Source organism: Trematomus bernacchii, unplaced genomic scaffold (assembly GCF_902827165.1).
Source record: "Trematomus bernacchii unplaced genomic scaffold, fTreBer1.1, whole genome shotgun sequence".
Classification (NCBI taxonomy): Eukaryota; Metazoa; Chordata; class Actinopteri; order Perciformes; family Nototheniidae; genus Trematomus; species Trematomus bernacchii.
The window spans coordinates 3,679-28,735 of NW_022987622.1; the positions used below are offsets into that span (position 1 = coordinate 3,679).

Consider the following 25,057-nt stretch of genomic DNA (forward strand, 5'->3'; position numbering starts at 1 on the left):
GACATCAAAGAATAATAAGTACGTGTCATTTAAATAGAAGTAATTACAGAAGATGATTGAATTTAGATTTCTTTTTTAAATACTATGTTTTTTCCTGGTATTTTCAACAGTGTACACTATATATATGACATTTCTCTCATCTCTATTTACATACTACATTATGACTTTTAGTTAAAGGTCACCTATTATGCAAAATCCACTTTTTAATGTCTTTTCTACATCAACATGTGTCCCCTCTTCTTCATGTCTCTTCTTCATCAACATGTGTCCCCTCTTCTTCATGTCTCCTCTACATCAACATGTGTCCCCTCTTCTTCATGTCTCTTCTACATCAACATGTGTCCCCTCTTCTTCATGTCTCTTCTACATCAACATGTGTCCCCTCTTCTTCATGTCTCTTCTACATCAACATGTGTCCCCTCTTCTTCATGTCTCTTCTACATCAACATGTGTCCCCTCTTCTTCATGTCTCTTCTACATCAACATGTGTCCCCTCTTCTTTTTGTCCTGATCCATTTATATAAAAACCTGTCTGAAAATGAGCTGATCAGATTTTGGCCACTTGTGTAACCATTAGCCAAAAAATACTCACCAATATTTCCTGTGTATTTATTTGAGATACTTTATTAAGTCGTTTTTTCTGATATTTTAGAGATACTGTACTATGACTTTTTTTTTTGAGTTTTCTTTTACACACAAAAATGTTCGACATACAATACTGGGACTATTTATTCGAGATACTATACTAAGTCGTTTTTGTCTGATATTTTCAACATACTATAGTTTGACTTTTTAGTTAACAACCTCTACAGTGATGTTTTTAAACAGACTTTAATATGGACTTGAAACACTATGATTTTTTAAAACGTTTTTTTCAGACTTTTTTCTGAAATGTCAAGGAATCTAAATAAATCTTCCTCCACAGCAAACATCAATCTAGGTTTTATTGACAGAACCATGTATTTTGTAATTTAACACAATATTTTGTACGATATACGATACGATAATAATGTAATGGTTAGATCAAGTCTGACATGTTACATCACAGCAGCTCCATTTGCAACATCAACAAGGACAGATATGAAGACATGATATTATTTAGATTTCTTGACATTTCAGACAAAAAAGTTGAAAGAAGTCATCGTATAGTATGCCGGAAAATAAATCATGGAAGATGATTAACTTTAGATCTATTTTTCAGACATGCTATGTGTTTTTCATCATCATGTCTTCATATCTGCCCTTGTTGATGTTTCATAAACTAGTATGTAAAAAACGATAAAGTATAGTATTTCTAATATTTAAAAAACGAGTATAATAGTACATTGAATATTTAAAATAATGACATAGTTTTTCAGCAGGAAATACCTTTTCTAGCCTAACCTGTTATTTAATGATCGCAGTAAAGCTAAATGTGCTCTCTGAATGAACTAATGATGTTTAAAACATGTGTTGTTTCCACAGACAGAGAGCAGAGTCTCCAGTCCCCAGCTGTCTGTCTCTGAAGAGTGACCGGTCTAGAAATCAACCTCATATATACTTCAGTAATGAACCTGGACCCTCAGACACAAAGTAAGAGTTTCTGCTGTAACCTGACCTGAAGAGGATCCAGTTTTTATATCATCTAATATATTAAACTGTTCTTTAATAATATCATGTGTGCAGTATAGTACAGAACAAAGGCAGCAGAGTACAGCAAGCTAACATTATTTGAGGATATTTCAATATGCATTTATAGCATCATTGTATCAGTGGCATAAAAAGGTTTTAAATGGCAAAGATATTGATAAATACTCACTAAAAACTAAATATATCATCCAAAACATTATTTACTACTTGGGCATGTTTATGATATGTATTTTAAAGATGTTTATTAATAATAGTGATAACCTGGTGAGCTGGTTGTGTTTAGCATTAGCAGATATAACAGAGCTTTGTGTGATTACATGTAGAGTCAATGCAAAGACCCAGATCCGTGCCTGGAGACACCAAGAAAGTGAAGAGGTGAAATTCATGTCACCTGCGTATTCGTCTCCGCCTCAGTTTACAGTCCACTGAAATCTACTTGTTGTTGCTCACATACACATTACCCCTTTCCTTCCAAGACTTGGCAAATTATACATAAATACAGATATTCATTTAAAGGTAGGGTAGGTAAGTTTGAGAAACCGACTCGAGATCGCTAGAATTTGAAAATACACAACCGGAGAAAATCTGCCACTTCCTTACAAAGCCCCTCCTCCAACACACACGAACGCGCACATGACCAATGAGGGCACGAGATAAGTTTGTGCACAGATGGAAGGCTGACAGGCAGGTCGGCCATCCAGTTATTTTAGCCGGGCCGGCTAAAATGATTGGTCGTACTTTTTACAGTGCTACGGCTTCCACAGATGATATCTTTTATGGATTTTTTGTCAAAGCACTTAAGATATTCATTGCTATCGGGATGTTAAGAGCATTTCATGGAATATAACACAAAGTGTATCTCGAGCCGGTTTCTCAAACTTACCTATCCTGCCTTTAACCTGTTACGCACCGCCCCCCCGGTACCGGGCGGATAAACGCGTCATTTGCAGGAAACAACGTCTAAGGAATCTTAATATTTAATAAACTATGAATGTGTTATATCCATGTAAAGGGAAGAAACTCAGCTAACTGATCTTTTAAAAAAAAAATCCAAAAAAAAACCCACAATGCTAACACTCAGCCTCTGAATTAGCCACGAGCGAAAAAATTTAACCTATCACTGCACCTAAACTCACTCATAACCAGAGTTGGGTGTAACGCGTTACACCCAACTCTGTAACGCGTTACAAAGTAACGCGTTACTGTAATAATATTACTTTTGTCGGTAACGGAGTAGTGTAACGCGTTACTTTTATAATTCAGTAATCACACTACAGTTACTAACATTGCCCCGACACGCGTTACTTCGTTACTTTTATAGAATCAGTCATCACACTAACAGACAAGAGGGGTTTCCGCCGCAGGTTTCTATGTACGTAATCTGCGCGACTTGCGCGTCCACATCTCCGCGTGCAGTGCTGCATAAACATGGCAGAGTCAGCGATAACTTTCGAGGGGTGGAGGTATGCCCATTATTTTGAGTTCGTCCGAAGAATAGACAGGAATGTGACGGTGAGGTGCAAACTGTGTCCAGGCCAGAAGCTGTTATCCACTGCTGCAAACACCATGTCAAACCTCAACAAACACCTGCAAAGAACACATGTTAAGGTGAAGCTAATAGCTAAGGACCCCCGAACCCAGAGTGAGGATGTTGTGAGTGCACCGCCGCCGAAGCAGAGATGGACAGGCTTGTACCATCCTTCATAGTAGAGGTAATGTTGCCCATTTGCACAGTGGAATCACCATCGCATCGTTCAGAGATATACTGCGCAAAATACAGATAGCAGGAGACAGAGGACAGCCATGGTCAGAGCTATCTGGATCAGTCTTATGCGACAATGGAAACTGAACTAAAGAGAACATTTGAAACTTTAGCAGTCTGCGTGATCTGCCTGTAGGGAGGGGCGGGCCGGCCCTGCGAGTAAAGTAACGAGTGAAGTAACGAGTAAAGTAACAAGTTACTTTATGTAGAGAGTAACGAAGTAGTGTAATATATTACTTTTTTTTAAAGTAATATGTAATATGTAATATATTACTTTTTTTTAGTAACGACCCCATCTCTGCTCATAACTCCCTTATTACTTATCCTAGATGCACAGCCAACCCCTCGATTAGCATCTCCTGGAGACACAGAATCTGTGGGTGCCCACCTCAACACTCAGTGATAAACATTTGCGACGCTATAAACGAAAGCGTACATCAAAACATGTGGAGCTAGGTAGCTACAAACGCTAACATGTCTTACCTTGGTCAAAACTGGTCTTCAATGGCATTAAAACGATAAAAAAATGATGCTGCAGTTAATCCATAGGTTGATCCAATGTGTCTGTGTCCTCTTTGAAATGATTTCTGATAATCCATAAGCAATAAAACTGCTTTTTCGTTTCCAAATGTCAGAGCGAGAGATCGCTTCACTCTGGTGCAAACCTGCATGCGGGAAGCCCCCACCGTTTGTTTTCACAACGAGTGTGTGTGGGGGACTCCCCCTTCGATCCTATTGGCTCTAACGGTCAGAAAGAGGTGTCAACCATCAAAATCGAGCAAGGGGGGCCAGAGATATGGAAAGAAAACCATTTTCACCCAAATCACTTCAGAGGTGGAGTGGTTTTGGCTAAACCTCTCTAAAAAGGTCAAATGTCACTTGTTTTGCATCAATCTTGATACAGGGTACTTATTATATGTTGTACTTTGGATTCCTAAAGCTTTTAGTCTACTATCCCATCATCCAAGGGTAGTTTTCACTATCTGTAAAAAAGAATTTTTGGACGGACACTATAATTTACAGTTTTTTACTATGTAAAATCTGAGTTTTCTTTAAAATAAAAAACATCTATATTGATTCTGACACTTCTACATCCAACTCACAGATGTAACCTTGCTTTGATAAAAGAAATTATTCATAAAACCCTTTTAGAAGTTAAGTTGTAGTCATTTGTTTTGGGCATGTCATTTTCGAGCCTGAAACATGAAAAACAGGCTTGGTGCTTAACAGGTTAAAACTCTCTGACCTTTCCCTGGGTAGTCGTTGCAGACAGGTATGCTTACAAATCCGGAACAGGTGCTTGTTAAACATTTAATATAAAAGAAAATAATAACCAACCAAAAAGAATATGTAAATAAAATAAATATAAAAAGGAGGTGTTTAGAACTCAGATATCACTTGTGTTATCGGTTTCCATCTTCTCTCAAATGTTTCTAGTTTCAGTCGTAGTCTTGCTGTAGTTTTTTCCACAATAAAGAGCTTTTTACTCTGTCTCTCCATTGCGTGATGTTGGGGGTTGTGCTTTCAACCTCACAATTGTGATTATTTCCCCCAACCTTCCCACAATTCCTCCAACATAGATCAGACGTTTTATTATATTTTGAGGTGATAGATGGGGTGTTAAAATAACGCATCTTCACCTTCCAATCAAACTCCCTGCACGTTGGACTGTTAGTTAATTTATGTCCAGACCTGAATGTCTCCTCCCAATCATCATCCGTTATTATTACATTTGCTTCCAGTTCCCATTTTTCTTTAACATCCATATTATTGTCATTGGATTCATCTTGTAGTGCTTTATAGGTCTTTTCTAAATTAGCCCTTTTTTTTTACTCTTCCTCTGTAAATGTCATTAGCAATTCTTCAACTTTGGTTGGTTCCTTGCATATTTGTTCCCACTCAATATGTTTCTGGAGGTAGTGTCTCAGTTGCAAATATTTATAAAAGTCATTATTTGGTAAAGTAAATTCCTGTTTGAGTTCTTCAAATGATTTAAAAATGTGCCCCTTAAAAACTTGTGCTATAAATATTAACCCCTTGTTTGTCCATTTCTCGAATCCTGCGTCTATATTACCTGGTATCAAATCTGGGTTTGTGGCTATTTTTGTAGCTTTGCTTACAGAGCTTGATATATTACATTTATTTTGTATTGTCGACCATATTTTCATTGTTTCTGTAATGCACTCATTTAGAATCTTAAGGTAAAGAGGCCTTCTTCAGATTTTAACATTAGTGTGTATTGTGCAGCTCGTTAAGTCTAGACATGGGCGTAGGAAGCATCCTGAATGTGGGGGGGACATTTTTATTTTATTTTTTTTGGGGGCGAAAAAAAATATAGATTTCCTGTATTCTGGTGCATTTTAACAGGTGGTTTGATACTTTTATGTGGCTATACGAGCAAGAGGAAAATGATGGGTACATTTTGTAATTTCATCCAGTAGTAAAGAAAGGAAACATATTTGATTATTAATTCAGAGCTGTCTTTGAATGAATAAAAAGCAGTTTAAATGCCCATTTTTTGTACATTTATATACAACAATAAATATTTGTGAGTGCATTGAGAGATATTGTTGTGGAGAGTCATTTATATATAAATCGCAAAATACATTTGTGAATCCTTCTGTGAGCATTTATTAATATTGAGACTGATCTGACTCCATACGGATGTTAAGTTCACCTAGGAATGGTATCATTGACTTAAATGTTCAAATACATGTTGCTCTTCTGTCTATATTGGTCATATGATGCCCCTTGACTGAAATGTTTCCTGTTCAAGATCCCCACTGATTTCCTTAAAATCCTGGGATGAGAGTCCACATCACAATTTACTCTCAACTGTCATTTCCCTTTCATCACTCACCTCAGCAATGGACCTCTGTCCACTGTCCCTGTATTCTGCCTCTGACTCTCTCTCAAGTGCCTAGATGTGAAGTGATAATTATTTATTGAGCAGTATACTCTTTCACATTGAATCATAACAAGTCATACTGAATGTAAATACAACTGACTCTAAAGTAAGTCCCAGTCTGTGACATTGGACATTTTGAAGACTCAAAGTCCCAAGCAGTAGGTAGAATATTAGCTAGTCTATGTAATGTGCACAGCAAATAAATAGTTAACTGAATACTGGGATGGAAATAGCCTATAAGCACTCAGTAAAACATAAACACACACAAAAAGCTTCTGAATGATAAGAAGTATAATTAAAACATAATGCACATTACCATTTTGAGAGAGAGTACCTAAGTTAAAGAACTCAGAAAATAATCTCTCATCGAACTGAGGCTCCAGTAAAACACACTGACTGCGTCTCTACATGGACATCAGTAAGCCGTTTATGAGTATTATCCTGATTATGATCATATTGGGGATATGGTGTTTACATGAGCAGAGAGATCGGGTTATTCATGTTCCCTGTTTACATGATAAATACTAGTAACCTGCCTTTTCTCATCTAAACTATTCAGTATTTGTATTTCTCTATCATGACATAAAGACGAAACTCCTCTCCAGAAGTGAGACGCCGCCATCACTGTTAACTGATTAACTGCTACCAGCTGATGACTTACTTTCCTCTTCTTTGAAAAAAATGTTCTTATGTCCATGTTGTCTGGGGGAGAAAACATATCAAACCAAGAGATCGTCAGCTTTGATTTTTGCTGTATTAACCTTTTCCTGAACATTTGGTGTGTGTGCCTTACCTCCGCTACCGGCATCGCTTCATACAACAGATCTGAGCTGTCCAACTATGACAACACTCCTTGAACATGCGCGCGCTATGTGAGAATCTGCCTTGGTACAAAGTAGCAGTGAAAACATGGTACGGAGTTTCATTGATTTGGGCATTCTCTCAATAAGCAAGTGGAATGGATTTCATTTGATAGTGAAGCACTGACACAGCGCTCTACAAAGTGCGGCGAGTGGATAGACCTATTCACGGACTTTCCGCATAGTAAAAGTGGGGGGGTCTAAACTAATCATTTGAAAAAGTGGGGGGGACTTGTCCCACCCTCATATAATGGCTGCGACGCCCATGAGTCTAGAGTGTTTTGATCTCAAAACAGAGTGGAGGAGAGCTTGAAATTCGCCTAAAAACAAGAAATGTTAAACCTGCCATAAGTCCCAAACTCTGCACTCATTTGTTGATGAAAATGTAGGAAGACATCTCTTAGGTTGAAAAATAAAAACATTTAAGTATAGAATTTGAAAAAAAGGCTGTTGAAGGCGAGGATGTGACAAAAACTTTTCACATGAAACCCTCTCCTTTCACTGATCACTACACAGCTACAGTCACCATTCAGCTATTCAGATATTCAGCTTTCTCTGCATTTTCAGCAAAGCTCAGCAACACATTTGAGCAGCTTTCAGCATTCACACGCATTTTCAGCAGGAAATACCTTTTCTAGCCTAACCTGGTATTTAATGATCGCAGTAAAGCTAAATGTGCTCTCTGAATGAACTAATGATGTTTAAAACATGTGTTGTTTCCACAGACAGAGAGCAGAGTCTCCAGTCCCCAGCTGTCTGTCTCTGAAGAGTGACTGGTCTAAAGAGTATCCTCCAGACTTCAGTAATGAACCTGGACCCTCAGACACAAAGTAAGAGTTTCTGCTGTAACCTGACCTGAAGAGGATCCAGTTTTTATATCATCTAATATATTAAACTGTTCTTTAATAATATCATGTGTGCAGTATAGTACAGAACAAAGGCAGCAGAGTACAGCAAGCTAACATTATTTGAGGATATTTCAATATGCATTTATAGCATCATTGTATCAGTGGCATAAAAAGGTTTTAAATGGCAAAGATATTGATAAATACTCACTAAAAACTAAATATCTCGTCCAAAACATTATTTACTACTTGGGCATGTTTATGATATGTATTTTAAAGATGTTTATTAATAATAGTGATAACCTGGTGAGCTGTTGTGTTTAGCATTAGCAGATATAACAGAGCTTTGTGTGATTACATGTAGAGTCAATGCAAAGACCCAGATCCGTGCCTGGAGACACCAAGAAAGTGAAGAGGTGAAATTCATGTCACCTGCGTATTCGTGCAGCGTGACACATTTCATCTTGGGAGTGACGTTTGTGACGCTCTGCCCATTGGTGAGAATCAGCTCCACTAATGTGACGTGCTGTAAAGGATGTGTTCATCTCCACAGAGGGAAGAGGAAGAGTGGTGTTCCTGTGGAGGAGCAGCTGTCCAGCTGTGCTCTGTGTCAGGACGTCCTGAAGGATCCAGTCTCTATCAGCTGTGGACACTGGTTCTGCAGACAGTGCATCTCCTCATACTGGGAGCAGAGACCTCCATCAGGAGACCCCTCCTTTCCCCAGTGTGGAGAAAGATCCAGAACCAGAGCTGGACTGCAGACAGCCAGTCAGACCAGCTCTGTACGAGGTAAGAGGCCGAACTCATGCAGCGTCTTATTCCTCTTCCTGGTTCATTTGTGTTTGAACAGGTATACTGTTGTGGAGCATAGACAGTAAGCTGTTTATAAAACATTTAAACTCAGTCTGTTTTTTGTTGTTTTATTGTTATAATTAGATTCTCAGAGCATTTCCCTCATTCTCTCATGTGTCCTTCTCTCTCAGCAGATAGTGGTCTGCAGGAGGTTTTAGATGAACATAGGCTCAGTCTGAGGAGGAGATGTGAACGTGTGACTGAAGGAACTGATCAAAGTGAAACCCTCCTCAACAGGATCTTCACTGAGCTCTACATCACACAAGGCCAGAGTGAAGAGGTTAATACCCAACATGAGGTGAGGCAGCTGGAGACAGCTTCCAAGAAGGAGACCCTCCATGACACTCCAATCAAGTGCCAGGACATCTTTAAAGCCTTACCTGACCAACAGACTCTCATCAGAGCGGTCCTGACCAACGGAGTCGCTGGCGTTGGAAAAACCTTCTCAGTGCAGAAGTTCACTCTGGACTGGGCCGAGGGTTTGGAAAACCAAGATGTCAGTCTGGTGATCCCGCTCTCCTTCAGGGAGCTGAACCTGATCAAAGGTGAGCAGTACAGTCTTCTCAGGCTGCTCCATGTTTTCCATCCAACCTTACAGAAGGTCACAGCAGAGCAGCTGGCTGTCTGCAAAGTGCTGCTCATCTTTGACGGCCTGGATGAAAGCAGACTTTCTCTGGACTTCAGAAACAATGAGGTTGTGTCTGATGTCTCTCAGCAGTCCTCAGTCAACGTGCTGCTGACAAACCTCATCAGGGGGAAGCTGCTTCCCTCGGCTCTCGTCTGGATAACTTCCAGACCTGCAGCGGCCAATCAGATCCCTCCTGAGTGTGTGGACAGGGTAACAGAAGTACGAGGCTTCACTGACGCCCAGAAGGAGGAGTACTTCAGGAGGAGATGGAGTGATGAAGACCTGTCCAGCAGAATCATCTCTCACATCAAGAGCTCCAGGAGCCTCCACATCATGTGTCTGATCCCAGTCTTCTGCTGGATCACTGCTGCAGTTCTGGACCACATGTTGACTACAGACCAGAGAGGAGAGCTGCCCCAGACCCTCACTGACATGTACTCACACTTCCTGCTGGTCCAGACCAAGAGGAAGAAGCAGAAGTATGAAGAGGGACATGAGACGAGTCCACAGCAGCTGACGGAGGCTGACAGGGAGCTTCTTCTGAAGCTGGGGAGGCTGGCGTTTGAACATCTGGAGAAAGGAGACATCATGTTCTACCAAGAAGACCTGCAGCGCTGTGGTCTTGATGTCAACGAGGCCTTGGTGCACTCAGGAGTTTGTACACAGATCTTCAAAAGAGAGAGAGTGATCTTCAAGAAAACAGTCTACTGCTTTGTTCATCTGAGCATTCAGGAGTTTCTGGCTGCAGTCTACATGTTGCACTGTTACACCAACAGAGACACAGAGGTACTGAAGGACTTCCTGAAGAGAGACTTTAACAACAGCAGAGATCAGGATTACCCATCCCTGCCTGTCTTCCTGAAGGGAGCCATGGAGAAATCCCTCAGAAGTGAAAATGGCCACCTGGACCTGTTTGTCCGCTTTCTCCACGGCCTCTCTCTGGAGTCCAACCAGAGACTGTTAGGAGGCCTGCTGGGTCGCACAGACAACAGACCAGAAACCATCCAGAGAGCCATCAGCAACCTGAAGGGGATGAGCATTGATGAATTCTCTCCTGACAGGATGATCAACATCTTCCACTGTCTGACAGAGATGAAGGACCACTCAGTACATCAGGAGATCACAGAGTTCCTGAAGTCAGAGAACAGATCAAAGAAGGAACTCTCTGATATCCACTGCTCTGCTCTGGCCTACATGCTGCAGATGTCAGAGGAGGTTCTGGATGAGTTGGACCTGGAGAAGTACAACACATCAGAGGAGGGACAACGGAGACTGCTTCCAGCTGTGAGGAACTGCAGGAAGTTCAAGTAAGTCCAGATGTGATTAACTTGATAAACTAATGTGGATCAGGAGTTTAATTATTCAAATAAACACTATAACATTTCTGCTGTTTAAATACTGAGAGAGCAAAATAAAACCAACACTGTTCTTCTATTTATTTATAATAATAGTTAAACTGAAGCGTTCCTCTCTTCATATTGAGTGATGGAGGCGACATGTCAAACACATGAAGGACTTGAGAGGTTTCTCAGCATGTGATCACACCACACAGCAGGACTTACAGTTATCACAGAAACATGTTATTATTACTTTCTAGTAGTTTCTTTATCATTAAACACGTTTTTATCACAATGTGTTAGAGTTTAAAATCAGATCTATATCATTTCCCACCAATAACAGAGTTATGTCTTAATGCTGATATACTGGGAACATCTGATGCTATCAAGTTGAACATATTGAAACTTTATCGGTTTTGTTAATTTTGTTTGTGTGCACAATAAATGTTCAGATGCTCAGATAAGCCAAAACATCCTTCATCCATCATTCACATCCACATATTAATTAACATTTAAATATGTACATCTCTAATATTGTCAAGTGATTCATTTAATTTCTGTTTCTTTTGGTAACAGTCAGTGACAGCAGGAGCACAGACATGTGATCAGATCACACTGACAACTCATTACACTCTATTATCATATATTATTATATATTATATTAAATGGACTAACAGCAAATGTCTATCAGAACATGTCAAATCTTTTTTCATCAAATGCTTGATGTTAAAATAATGTTTCCTCTTTTTTAACACATGTTGTAATATATGTTTTATTATAGACTTACTGGCTTAGGACTCTCTGGACTCTCAGAGGCTGAATGTGAAGTCGTGGCCTCAGCTCTGAAGTCTGACCCCTCCCATCTGAGAGATCTGGACCTGAGTGAGAGCACTCTGTATGATTCAGGAGTGGAGATGCTGAGTTCTGGACTAAAGAGTCCAAACTGCAGACTGGAGGCTCTCAGGTCAGTTCACTGACTGCAGTTCATATTGATCTGTTTGTGTTTATGATTTTCTGAATTTGAACAAATACAATGTTATTGTTATTTTTTTTCCATTTTTGCTAATGACTGAATATTGATCAGAGTAACAGAGAGAAGGTGAATGTGTGAGGGAGAGTGTTTGAGCTTCCACAGACTCACTCTGTGCTCCATGAGTCAGTGGAGATGCTGTCAGTACTGATGAGCTGTGAGGGAGATGAAGGAGTTGTTCAACATCTGATCAAAGTTAAAGTTCCAGATTATCAGTGGATTGTTTCTGCATCATCTCTGACATTAAAACCCTGTTTCACTCTGAACAGATGATTAAACCTGGAGTTATTTCAAACAGGAACATAGTTTTCTAAAGTTACATCATGTTTTCTTTATTCAGACTGAGACGCTGCAGTTTGACAGAGATCAGCTGTTCTGATCTGATCTCAGCTCTGAAGTCCAACATCCATCTGAGAGATCTGGACCTGAGTCACAACTACGATCTGCAGGATTCAGGAGTGGAGCTGAGAGATCTTCTGGAGAGTCCAGACTGCAGACTGGAGACTCTCAGGTCAGTTCACTGACTCTCTGTTACTGCTGGAGATCTCACATGTTCACTTTGGAATTTAACCTCATTTATATTCATTAATAATTTACATCCATAAAGTTGTAAATGTCCTTTTATTCATATTTCATTTTTAACCTGTTTCACACCATCCCCTCGGTACCGGGCGGATAAACACGTCATTTGCAGGAAACAACGTCTAAGGAATCTTAATATTGAATAAAACTATGAATGTGTTATATCCATGTAACGGGAAGAAACTCAGCTAACTGATCTTTTTAATTTTTTTTTTCAAAAAAACCCCACAATGCTAGCACTCAGCCTCTGAATTAGCCTCGATCAAAAAAACGGAACCTACAAAGGCACTTAAATTCACTCATAACTCCCTTATTACTTATCCTAGATGCACAGCCAACCACTCGTTTTTGGTGTCCTGGAGACACTGAATCTGTGTAAAAAACCTCAACACTCAGTGATAAACATTCGCGACGCTATAAACGAAAGCGTACATCATCACATGTGGAGCTAAGTAGCTAAAAAACGTAAATATGGCTTACCTTGGTCAAAAGTGGTCTTCAATGGCATTAAAACGATAAAAAAACGATGCTGCAGTTAATCCATAGGTTCATCCTATGTGTCTGTGCCTTCTTTGAAATTATTTCTGATAATCCATAAGCAATACAACTGCGTTTTAGTTTCCAAACTCCAGAAGGAGACATTCCTCCACTTTGCTTTCGTTTCCCACACGCGAAGCGCCCACATTTTTTCTTTACAACGTGTGTGGGTGTGTGCCTCCCCCTTCGATTCTATTGGCTCTAACGGTCACAAGGGTATGTCAACCAACCAAATCGACCAAGGGGGGGCCAGAGATAGGTCAAATCCACCCAAATGACCCCAAAAGTGGGGGTTTTTGGCTAAATCTCTCTAAAAAGGTCAAATTTCACTTGTTTTGCATCAATCTTGATACAGGGTACTTATTATATGTTGTACTTTGGATTCCTAAAGCTTTTAGTCTACTAACCCATCATCCAAGGGTAGTTTTCACTATCTGTAAAAAATAATTTTTGGACGGACACTATAATTTACAGTTTTTTACTATGTAAAATCTGAATTTTCTTTAAAATAAAAAACATTTATATTGATTCTCACACTTCTACATCCAACTCACAGGTTTATCATTACTTTGAGAACAAAGATTATTAATTTAACCCTTTTAGAAGGGAAGATATGGTCATTTGTTCTGGGAATGTCATTTTCGAGCCTGAGACCTGAAAAACAGGCTCAGAGTGGAACAGGTTAAGAGTAAGAAGAAAGAACTGAAGACATACATGTTGAGTGTTTCTTAAAGTAACTGTAATAGATGTTAGTTGTAAAAAGTAAATCCATGTTTTTAATATTTAGTAAACGATAACGTCTGAATAAAGGTCATCTGAAGTCATTTTAGTTTTACATGATAAAGTTAACTTTCTGAAGAAGACAGATTTTTCTGTTCCCATTCATTTAAATGTTGAGTAACATCTGATTGGATTATAAACAGATTTTTATCCTCATCATGTTTTCTTTATTCAGTCTGAGGTACTGCAGGTTGTCAGAGATCAGCTGTTCTGCTCTGGCCTCAGCTCTGAAGTCCAACATCCATCTGAGACATCTGGACCTGAGTCTCAACGCTCTGCAGGATTCAGGAGAGAAGCTGCTGAGAGATCTTCTGGAGAGTCCAGACTGCAGACTGGAGACCCTCAGGTCAGTAAGGGGTCTGTGCTGGTTCAGCAGTATTGTATGAAACACAGGGAGGTGTTTCTCTCACTGGGGAATCACAACAGATCAGTGATGTTACCCACTGACTGCAGGCTCTTTCATTCTTCCATCAACTATAGAAGGCCAGCTGAAAATGCAAAGCCACATTTAGTAAGTAATCAACTTTCCACCAGACATATGGGATTTGACAGAAGAGTGGAAAAGGTAGTGTGTTTTTGATGGGATGTTTTTAGCTCCTTGACTAATGACTGTTACTTCCTGTAATGCAGCTGAGAGCTGTGGCAGTCAGTCGTAGTGTTTGCAGAGAAGATATGATGGGATGTAAAGCATGAGATCAGTCAGGACTCTGAAGCTGACTCAAAGAACAAACACTTATTTTAAACTGGATCCATAACTGTTGGATTGTGTTCATCCCTACAGGATCAGAGAGGATGAGACGATCAGAGCCAAGATCCAGAAGAACTGTGAGTACTGAATATCCTCCATTCATCAAGATATGAAACTCTTTCATGGAGCATGTCCTCAGAGGAAAACAACACTCTTGTTTTTCTCTCTTCATGATTTTGTCTGTTTCTCTTCACAAGAACTGTCTATCAAAACAGTGACGCGTTCACTGACACTCTGTAAAATGTAAATAAACTCTGAAGAATAAAACACATGAAAACATCAACATTATAACCAGTCCGTTACAGTATTACCATCAAAATATAGTTGAGTAGAAGTACTCAGATCTTGTACTTGAGTAAAAGTAGATGTACTCAGATCTTGTACTTGAGTAACAGTAGAAGTACTCAGATATTGTACTCTAGTAAAAGTAGAAGCACCAGAGTGTAGGAATACTCTGTTACAGTAAAAGTCCTGCATTCAAAATGTTCCTCAAGTGAAAGTAGAAAAGTATTCTCATCAAAATATAGTTAAAGTAGCGACAGTAAAAGTAGTCATTGTGCAGATTGGTCCATTTCAGAATAACCACACATGCTCACTGTCTGTGGAGGCTATTGCACAAATGTCTCCAAATCATGGAAGAGAACCGAGTAGAACTCTTCACAGGGTTCATTAGAGTCGAGATAACATGATTGTCAGAGTCTTCTAGGCCAGGGGTTCCCAACCCCCGGTCCGCGGACCGGTACCGGGCCGCGGAGGTGTTACTGCCGGGCCGCGAAATAGCTGTGAGTTTATCGTAATATTTGCAGAATTATAAATATATAAAAATATTTTATCATAATATTTTTTTCAAAAAGTGTTTAATTTTCGCACATATGCCACCAGTCATATTATTTCATCCAGTAGCTAGTTAATCTTTCACCAGAAAACCGTTGAAAATGGCTTTTATGATGTTCCGAGGGATTCGGCGGCTCAGCCTAGGTCTCAGCCTCTTGTGCGCACGAGCATGTTACCGGTGCGCCAAATAGGAAGAGGAGCGCACAGGAGACAACCGTTTGATTGCAGACTGTTATGTTTATGTGGGGAAATGGTGGTGCATACATTATTTGAGATATATTTCAAACTCGGACTTCATTTTAAGGACATGTCGGCCAGGGGTGTAGAGCTATTTGTTTAAGCACCGGATTGGCAAAACAGGAGAGTAAACCAGTCTGCCTTGATCTATGAATTAATGTCCGGGACTCTCACGGTATCTGCTGCCCGCAGCTGTTTTATAGAAGGAAACTGTTAAGCATATTTGTATATGAACAAAGTCATGTTTCAGTTCATGTGTATGACGTCATCAGAATGTGCCTGAGTGAAAGAAACGTGGTCATGCTAATGAGCATGCGCAGATTCAATAAACGGCCCGTACTCCAGGCCAAACTCTGAGCGATGTGGTCGTGTGTGTTTTCTGTCCGTAGCATACTTACAAACTACTTTGGTTGACTGCAAACGTGGAGACTTCTGCTGAATATAATGTCTCACGCAACACAGAACCTGTCTCTGATTGGCTGAAACACCAAACAGTTCATTGCAGCATTACCCATAATCCCCTCTGTTTCAGCCCTGTTTCAAAAGTGCTGATTCTCTGTCTGTTACTTTAGATGAAAATAAGGAGCCCCTCCCCACGCCCCTCTGAGAGAGATTTGGTTACAAAGAACACAATGGTGCTCTAGGAGGAGATTCAGGTGATAAGGGGGGGGGGGGGGGGGGGTTACCTTGGTTGCTGATTGGCTAATGGTTACACAAGACAAAACATCGTTAGAATCTCTTTACACAGAGGGGACACATGTTGATGTAGAAGAGACATGAAGAAGAGGGGACACATGTTGATGTAGAAGAGACATGAAGAAGAGGGGACACATGTTGATGTAGAAGAGACATGAAGAAGAGGGGACACATGTTGATGTAGAAGAGACATGAAGAAGAGGGGACACATGTTGATGTAGAAGAGACATGAAGAAGAGGGGACACATGTTGATGTAGAAGAGACATGAAGAAGTGGATTTTGCATAATAGGGGACCTTTTAAAATGTGTGTTTCTGTTTTGTTCAATAAGAAAGAACAACATGTTATATTGTAAGCTAAGAGAAAATAAGTTATAATAATAAGATATCTGTTAGCAGTCATTTCATTCTGCAAAGCACATTTAAAGTTCAGACAGAAGGGAAAACAGAAGTTTGATGGTTTTGTTTTGTAATTATCTGTCAGGTGAATTAAATAAACCCTGTTTTTATTAATCATTTCTTATTGTTGTGTATTTATTTATTTGTAACCCTTATGTTGGATTACATCAAGATGCACCTTCATTAGATCCACGAGGAGGAAATCCAGTTATTGCAACCGGACGGAGAAAAACGCAGGTGAAGTAAAATAAGATAAGATAAATATAGAATAAAATCCAAATTATGGAAGAGTATTTAGAGGTTAAACAAGTTTACGTAAATATAGTAAATTATGATATATTGTGGGGTATAAGACATAGTTGAGAATTGGTTGTGTTATAATATAGTAGTATATATATATCAATATATATTATAGCAGAGGTGGGAAGTAAAGTACATTTACTCAAGTACTGTGCCATCATTAGCATTACAGATCGCCTACCAGCAGGGTAAGGCTACATAAAGGGTTACACTAGCAATGCTAATTAATGCTAACTGCTAGCTAGCTGGTGAATCTGATAACATTTAAATATTGTCCTCTTGCTGGAGCTTGACTCACTTTTTATTTGCATCATTCCAGAATTTGAGGACATTTAGACATCCAAACATTTGATTAAATTAAGCCTTTTTTTGTTTTCTGTGTATTTGAGAAATATGAAGCCTTCAAAAAAATGGATCAGTCCAGCTCAGACATCAATGGTTCTCTTTGTATCTGATGTTTCATTTGTTGCTTTTAACAGCGCTCAATGGTGGGTTGAAATCATTAGAAATCAATTAAAAAAAGGTCTATTACCCTCTTGATCTAACTGTGGGGGAAACGTCTGTAGCATTGGAGGAGTCAGGACTCAAAGGAGACACGAGGAGAGCTGGAGCTTTGATGGCAAACACTGACGGTCTATTTGGATTTCGGCAGGAGAATTCACAAGACATGTCACGGGCCACGGTTTGACCACACGGTTGAGACGCCACAATCAATTCTGAAGAACTCTACCCCAGACCCGTGTATTTAGCTAGTTCAGAGAGAATAATCAACATTGTGGATAAAAAGATAGAATCATAACACCTCTATCAGCTGACGCCAACAGGCAGGAACAGGGAGGCAAAACACTGAGAGCACAGCAGCCAAGGTTACAGGTGCCTGCGCTCAGTCAGGACAGTATGAACTGATAAACTGGGTCAAAGCTATGGGCCTTGGAAAATATTTCCCCAACACTAACTATAATTTTAACTTAGTTGTGTTTGTCTTAAGTTAATTGTGAAGAGTAAATGTTAATGTGGTTGTAACCTCAACATGCAGAGGCACACATTCTGTATTCTGGGAAAATACAGCAATATATGCAATCAATGCAGCTGGGTTATTAATCCAGAAACAAACATATATATATATATATATATATATATATATATATATATATATAATAGGGAACAATCTTATGCAGGAGGACAACAGGGTGAGTGTTAACACCAGGCTCTGCTTTCTAACACATTATTTACTCTGTTATACTGGATGTCAGAACATCAGCGTCCTAGAGTCCAATGAGACTTCTACAAGTGCTTTAAACTTTTTTTATTTCCTGTGTTATGATTCATCAAAGCAACATAACATGTGACTCTCTGCAGTCTTCCAGAGCCGAAGCAACAAACTTTGGGTTCAATAACCCACTTTTCAATAAGGCAGACAGGCGAGCTCTTCTTTGGGAGGCCGTTGCATTTATTAAGGTCTTTGTTACAGATCTAACTTTTAAGACACACGACAGACCTTTGCTGCTGCTTCGTTCACTTCAAAAACACATACCACCGTCGCTCACTCTCGCTCGCTCTACCATGCACACACATATGCACGCGCCAACCCCCCCCCCCCCCCCCCCCCCCCCCTCTCTCTCTCTCTCTCTCTCTCTCTCTCTCTCTCTCTCTCTCTCTCTCTCTCTCTCTCTCTCTCTCTCTCTCTTAAAGGGACAGCTGCCTGACTCTGCATGACCCTAATATCAGAACACAAGTTTATTATGATGATGGTTATGATTGAAACAAGTGTGTTATTATAATGTGTGTGTGTGTGTGTGTGTGTGTGTGTGTGTGTGTGTGTGTGTGTGTGTGTGTGTGTGTGTGTGTGTGTGTGTGTGTGTGTGTGTGTGTGTGTGTGTGTGTGTGTGTGTGTGTGTGTGTGTGTGCACTAGAGAACAAGGAAGTGTGAAGAAACTTTAAATTAATTGACAGAAAGTGTAAGATAACTTCACGTTTTATTTGTTATGTGACAGAGTTACTTCCTTCCTCTTCACCAATAAACTGATAATGAGCATTTATATGTAGTGTATGACATACAATGAGACACCTGTGTGTGTTTGCAGGCAGCATAGAGATAGATATACAAGATACAAGCAGAAAAGTGTTTTACAATGTTGTACTTGAGTATTTCCATTTTATGCTGCTTTGTACTTACCCCACTACAATTCAGAGGTAAATGGTGTACTTGTACTCCACTACATGTATTTAATACCTTTAGTTACTTTACAGATCTGGATGAATGATGTGAAATATAATCAAGTGTTAAATCAGACTTTAGTTCCACCTGGAGTAAATTCACAAGCTACCCTGCAGTATACAAAGTCATTCAAACTAGCTGCACCTTTACCAGCTTTGAGAACACTTTCATGATCAATCATTATAAAACATATCATATATATTATTCTGAAATGGACCAATCTGCACAATGACTACTTTTACTGTCTCTACTCTGGTACTTCTACTTTTACTCAAGTACAAGACCTGAGTACTTCTACTTTTACTCAAGTACAAGACCTGAGTACTTCTACTTTTACTCAAGTACAAGATCTGAGTACTTCTACTTTTACTCAAGTACAAGACCTGAGTACTTCTACTTTTACTCAAGTACAAGATCTGAGTACTTCTACTTTTACTCAATCTGTACTTCTCGCTCCTGTGTATTCCTCTTCAAGACAGAAAAGGCACATATGGATGTTTGTGATTAAATGCAGAAACTGATGTAACACCGACCTCTAGTGGTCAAGGTGATTACAAGTACATTTACTCAAGTACTGCACATCAAAAACATTTAAAGGTAGGGTAGGTAAGTTTGAGAAACTGGCTCGAGATACACTTTTTGTTATATTTCATGGAATGCTCTTAACATCCCGATAGCAATGAATATCTGAAGTGCTTTGACAAAAAATCCATAAAAAATGTCATCTGTGGAAGCCGTAGTACTGTAAAAAGCACGACCAATCATTTTAGCCGGCCCGGCTAAAATAACTGGATGGCCTACCTGCCTGTCAGCCTTCCATCTGTGCACAAACTTATCTCGTGCCCTCATTGGTCATGTCCACGTTCGTGTGTGTTGGAGGAGGGGCTCTGTAAGGAAGTGGCAGATTTTCTCCGGTTGAGTATTTTCAAATTCTAGGGATCTCGAGCCGGTTTCTCAAACTTACCTACCCCACCTTTAAACATAATATACTTTTTATCAATACGTTAATCTGTCTAGATCGGACAAGGTTTCTATACTGACTGCAAACAGTCTGAATTTGAACATGCAAAAGCTCTTGGGAAATCTGTTGAGCGAGCTAAAAAACAGTACGACAAAAACATTTGTCAAACCCAACACAAAGTGAGAGATGCAGTCTGGCACCTGATTAAAGGCACCACAAGGGTTAAAAACAAGGTACGAAGGTTGCTGCCATCCTACGAGGGTCCTTACTTCATTGTAGGCATGTTGGATGACCTGATCTATAGACTCAAAAAGAGCCTGTTGAGATCTTCATATTAGGTTGAATACTTAAAACGAAAGTTAATTATAATCAAGCATAATCAATTATATTCTTGTATAACCCACAATGAAAATGCATCATATGTTATGATTTTCTATATTTACAGTATAAACAAAGTGGTTTGTTAAGTTGAGTGTGAGGCCTATGATGGTTCATGGGTGTCACTGATAAGAGAAGAGGCAGTTTCTTCCCTCTTCCTACAGCGGTGCACAAGGAGGGGGGCTCCGGACTTAGTGATAAAGAACTAAGAGGCCCCAAAAAGGTGTTTTTGCCATAGCCGAGAATAATGTTTTAGTTCTGTTAGAGGTCATGAACTTTTGTTACATAAGCCTGAGAGGGTGTGTCTTGGGTTTTCTGCCCTGTTTTGAGCTTTAAAACACTGGGCGAGAGAGGAACAGCTTGAGAGCTGGGTTTTTGCTCTCGGTAAGGTACTCTCAAACTTGGTAAATATCTCTCGAATTTCTTTGTTGAATGCTGAGTGAATTTCTTTGTGAAATGAGTGGAATGAATTGATGTTTGTTGAAAGTTAGTACTCTGCCACCTATGAGGAAGGTCCTCTGAATTCATGCGGGACTAGTTGAAGTATACGAATGTGGAAATGAGAAAATGAACTGATTTGTTGAATGAAAGTTTGAATGTGCTTTTTATTATCACCGGTCTTTTATGAGGAAATGCCTCTAAATTCTATCGGGAGATTTTAAATGTCACAACTGAATTGGGCAGTTGAAGTTACAAATGATGGTAATAAATGTAAAACTGTGAATTAAAGTTTCATATTAGAACATGATCACAGCATGATAGGTTTAGTATGATTATAATGTTGTAACAAGAGAAGGTAAAAACCCTGTATAAGTTTGGACCTATTTTTCTTCAAATAAACTGATCCCACCTTTTGGATTGGGACAACTTAAAATACATCTGCGCTCTCCTCTCCTGCTTCAAAGGTTGCACACTGCCACACTCACACTTAGGTAGGGCCACACCTCATTTACTGATATCAAAATCCTTCGGGATCGCTGAAACAGATTTAAGGGGTCGTCTGAATTGAAACAGCAGTTAATTGAACCTGCTTCTTCAGGGAGTTAATAGAGGTGAGATCTTGCTGACGTTGGTGGATCTGAGCCAAGCAGCAAACTTACATAGACTCAATAACTTCGGTTAGGTCAATTAGGAGGTCTGAGTAATTTGCCGGAATAAATTATCAGTCCTCCCGACTCTTACAAGCCCCAGAGCCAAATAGTTGTCCACCATGACAAGCTCAAGCCTTACTATTCCAGGACCCCATTAGACAACAGCTGGGTGTTCAAAGACACAGACGCCTGGGCACCTGTTGAGGTGCCGCCCCCTCAGCCAGACCTCAACTCATCTGACGCAGTCATCGGGCCTCTCCACCTGTGGGACCCCCCATCAGACGCAGAGGATCCAGCTGTGGAGGCCCTCGAGGACCCAGGTTCTTCACCGCCAGTTACGCTTGTTGTTGTTTGATAATTGTAATGCCTAAGAGCCACATCATATAGAGTGAAGTCACACAGTGTTTAATTTAACTGGGTTGATTAACTACATCACAGTATGTTATGTACATGTCAGTATGTGTGTTTATACACCTTTGAAACGTTTAAAAAAAAAAAAAAAGGATCTATGCAGTATGCTTCGTGGACATTTTTATGGACATTGCCTCATGATTCAAGCTGTTTCCACAGCAAGGAAGACGCCTTCAAGGACTGTGGGAAATGGGGATTATTGTGGGGAATGTGTTGCCATTAATGTTTCATGCTTTCCCTTTATAACAGAGTATTCCTACACTCTGATACTTCTACTTTTACTCAAGTACAAGATCTGAGTTCTTCTACGTTTACTACAATATCTGAGTAGGCCTACTTCTACTTTTACTCAAGTACAAGATCTGAGTATTTCTACTTTTACTCAATCTGTACTTCTCGCTCCTGTGTATTCCTCTTCAAGACAGAAAAGGCACATATGGATGTTTGTGATTAAATGCAGAAACTGATGTAACACCGACCTCTAGTGGTCAAGGTGATTACAAGTACATTTACTCAAGCACTGCAACTGAAAAACATTTAAATATAATGTATCTTTTTATCTGTACGTTAATCTGTCTAGATCGGACAAGGTTTCTATACTGACTGCAAACAGTCTGAATTTGAACATGCAATGGCTCCCTGGTGCCAGTAACAAAAAACACCATTCATATTCTGGGAAAAATACAGTAATATATGCAATACATGCAGCAGGGTTATTAATCCAGAAACAAATATATATATATATATATATATATATATATATATATATATATATATAATAGGGAACAATTTAATGTGACGTTAACACTAGAGTACTTAAATACCTACACATTTTAACTTAAGTGAGGTTTTGAAGACAGCATGTTTACTTGTACTGGTTTATTTTCACACTGTGGTTTTAATATATTTATTTCAATAACTTTGTTGAGCTTGTTTTTAGCTTTATTTGTATCTCACTGAACATATGTGAACTTGTTCAGCTGATAAGGCTGGTTATGAAACAGAGAAGGGGGGGGCTGCAGACAGGGAGGGAGGGAAGTTGAAAGTGAAAGTATGAAGTCAGACTTGTCAGAGTGCCAAACGCCATTTTACAGCTCGACGGAGCAGGAGGACAACAGGGTGAGTGTTAACCAGGCTCTGCTTTCTAACACATTATTTACTCTGTTTTACTGGATGTCAGAACAACAGCGTCCTAGAGTCCAATGAGACTTCTACAAGTGTTGTAAACTTGTTTTATTTCCTGTTTTCTGATTCATCAAAGCAACATAACATGTGACAGCCCAGCGCAGTCAAAATGGAGAGCGACCTGTCTGAAGTCTGACTGATTTGATGTAGTTTAACTAAGTTTATTATTATGATGGTTTAGATCAGGGGTGTCAAACTCACAGCTAATTATGAAGTTATTACCCTATCTGATAATAATTTAATGCAGAGGAAATATTGTAAAATAATACATTATTTTATATATATTATATATATTTATCTATGTATATTTATATAGTCTTTAAGTTACCACCCTTTGAGTGCAACCATCATTCTAATGTGGCCCGCGATGAAATTGAGTTTGACACCCCTGGTGTGTGTGTGTGTGTGTGTGTGTGTGTGTGTGTGTGTGTGTGTGTGTGTGTGTGTGTGTGTGTGTGTGTCATAATTACTGACATTATTAATACAAACGCTTTAATCTTAGAGCAGCTTTTTTACTCCTTAATATAAAGTTAGATAGTTTAGTCCAGAGGTTCTCAACCTAAGGGTCGGCCCCCTCCAAAGTTCACCAGGTAAATCTCGGGTGGAAAGAAGCAAATGATTTCTAAAACATAAATCTGTTCTCCCTTTCTAGACATGTCTCCAACATTGTATTTGTAATGAAAGAATGATCATTTGTTATTTAGATGAAACCATGTGGGTTCGATAAATGTAGTCCGTAATAAGTGCAATTTTTCCCTCTGAGATGTATTGGATTAAACAAAAACAACGTACAGTACTTGAGGAAATATACTTAGTTACAGTCGGCCACTGGTAATATTAAAGCATTTAATGAAGTGAAGCTTTAGAGAAATGTTCATTAACTGAGAACATATTGTGTGTATTTACCACGTGTTGTTCCTGTGTGTTTCCAGCAGGGGGAGACACATCCTAATGAACACGTGGTGATCAGAGATCTGACCCTAACATACCAGCAGGTAACAGACCGACATTACATTAAATTACATTACATTAAATAATATGATGATACACAGCATGTGTGTGTGTTGATCTGTGGCTAACAGGAGTAAACAAGTGTGTTGTTTTTGCAACTTTTTTACACTTGTGATTTTGTGAGAGTGGCTTCAGCTAAAATGTCATTCAAATATTCATATAAAATCAGCACCAAAAAGGCGTGTCCTACTCATGCTTTTTAAATAAAACTGCTGAATTTTCTAAACAATCTTCATTATTTTTTCACTAAAAAGGTTTGCTCTAGTTTTCCAGTGTAATACTATCTGCTCAATTGGCCTCATTAAAATATTTATATAAAATATATGAAGCTCTTAATTTCAGTAATACAAAGGTGTGTGTGTGTGTGTGTGTGTGTGTGTGTGTGTGTGTGTGTGTGTGTGTGTGTGTGTGTGTGTGTGTGTGTGTGTGTGTGTGTGTGTGTGTGTGTGTGTGTTCTCTCAGACTGGGGAAGATGAGTGGTTTTAAAGATGAGGAAGAGGACACATCTTCAGTCTCCAGCTGTCTGTCTCTGAAGAGTGACCGGTCTAAAGAGTGGAATCCTCCAGACTTCAGTAATGAACCTGGACCCTCAGACACAAAGTAAGAGTTTCTGCTGTAACCTGAAGAGGATTCAGTTTTTATGTTATCTGATAATCTAACCTGTTCTTTAATGACCGCAGTAAAGAAACTTAGTAACAGTACAGTAACAACGTTTAAACTCTTGATCCCTGGCGTCATCAGCGATAGTAAATAATCTACATACAGACAGAAGTCAAAATGTGCTCTCTGAATGAACTAATGATGTTTAAAACATGTGTTGTTTCCACAGACAGAGAGCA

At 39.3% G+C, this 25,057-nt stretch overlaps 1 long non-coding RNA gene and 1 pseudogene across 1 annotated transcript; both read left to right on the forward strand.

The window, feature by feature from the left end:
* Positions 1–1,474: 1,474 nt before the first annotated feature.
* On the forward strand, positions 1,475–14,091 carry LOC117484348 (annotated as a pseudogene).
* An 8,952-nt stretch (positions 14,092–23,043) lies between these two features.
* On the forward strand, positions 23,044–24,778 carry LOC117484355. The gene is made up of 3 exons (XR_004556125.1): positions 23,044–23,141; positions 24,140–24,202; positions 24,681–24,778. It is a non-coding gene; the product is annotated as an uncharacterized LOC117484355 (long non-coding RNA).
* The last annotated feature ends 279 nt before the right edge of the window (positions 24,779–25,057 follow it).